The sequence below is a fragment of the Nestor notabilis genome, unplaced genomic scaffold (genome assembly GCF_000696875.1).
Source record: "Nestor notabilis isolate BGI_N333 unplaced genomic scaffold, ASM69687v1 scaffold31903, whole genome shotgun sequence".
In the NCBI taxonomy this organism is placed as follows: domain Eukaryota; kingdom Metazoa; phylum Chordata; class Aves; order Psittaciformes; family Psittacidae; genus Nestor; species Nestor notabilis.
Window position 1 is genome coordinate 40,662 of NW_009921084.1, and position 1,417 is coordinate 42,078.

Here is a 1,417-nt window from a genome sequence, read left to right on the forward strand (position 1 = left end):
ACGATGGCAGGAGGAAGGAGCTGAGCAGCACAGAGGCTGAAGGCAGATGTGAGGATCCCTCCCAAACCTCAAAAAAACCCTAAACCACACTTTTTTTCCCCATTTAATTTTAATTACTTCAAAACAAAATGTTTTTATTTAGAGTCAGATCTAGATTGCCAGTGCTACTGACCTGCCAGCTGACTGCAACCATAGTGTTTTTCTTATCTCTGTGGCTGTTTCTTTGTCTCTTCAATGAGAACAACAACCCTTACTCCTCTAATGGAGGCCAAGGGCCTGGGGAGTGGCCCTGTTAGAATGTAAACCTTTTCATTTCCAGTGGACTTGTCAGAAAAGCAGGTTTTGATCCACTCTGTTGTTTTCACAAACACCCAACTGTTTTATAAACATAATGTAAAAATGTTTACTTTTACTTTTTCAAACATAATGTAAAAAATTTGCTTTAGTGAACAGAATGTCACTGTAAAAAGTTGTCATATGGATGGGTTCCTGATTAGCAAACCTCAGGCCCTGTGTTCCAGTGCTCCAGGCTGGGAAAGCCTTTTCCTCATGATCTGCAGCTGTCTGAATCACAGCAGTTCCTTGCTGAATTGCGCAGCTGGTTGGAAACCTCGGCCATAAACGCTACTCACACTTTCCCTGCACAAAGCCCAAGTACTTTTACCCTTTTCCACACCAGCTGTGCCAGGCTGTTTTTCTTCCCTCCTCCACAAGGAGGCAGGTGATGGTCATGGGGGCGAAGAGCAGACTAGTGTCCACCTCAGGTCAAAGGGACTGGCTGTGGAGCGAGGGTGGCTGCTCTCTGAAACCATCAGGGACTCACATCAGGTATTGCCACTGCATTCCCCCACCCAGATTTTGGGACCTGCTACACATTTTGGTTGCTCCCATGGAGTGAAAGTAAAAGCAGAGCCTCTCATTGCTGTGCAGTGTCTCTGTGGCTATCATGGCTTGAAGAGCCATGCCAGGAGCTTGGGAGATGGAGGAGGTTTCTCCTTGGGTGCTTCTATTTGCTTGCGCTCTCGCCTGTATCTCGTACCCTGGGCACTAACGCACGGCTGATCCATTCTTCTCACTGCCAGCAGAGGTGCCCTTGGTCTGTCCCATAGCTTGTCACTCTGTCTTAGAAGACTGGGGTCATCTTGTTGACCCTCATCAGTGGGTCAGCCCTGTTGACCCCAGGTTGGCACACGTTAAGCTGTGTGCCCAATGTCCTTCATGCTCTATGGGGCAGAGCCCTGCTCCCTGTCACTGTATTCCAGCAGGCACCGAGCCATACGGTTGGAATACAGCGTTGTGGTGAATGAAGAAGGGCTGATCTTGTGATTTCCAAGGACCGTCTGAGATTTAAATGACTCAGGGTGAAATACTGCTCTGCTCGAGTTCATGGCAAAAGGAATTTCCCTGCGTTCAGCAG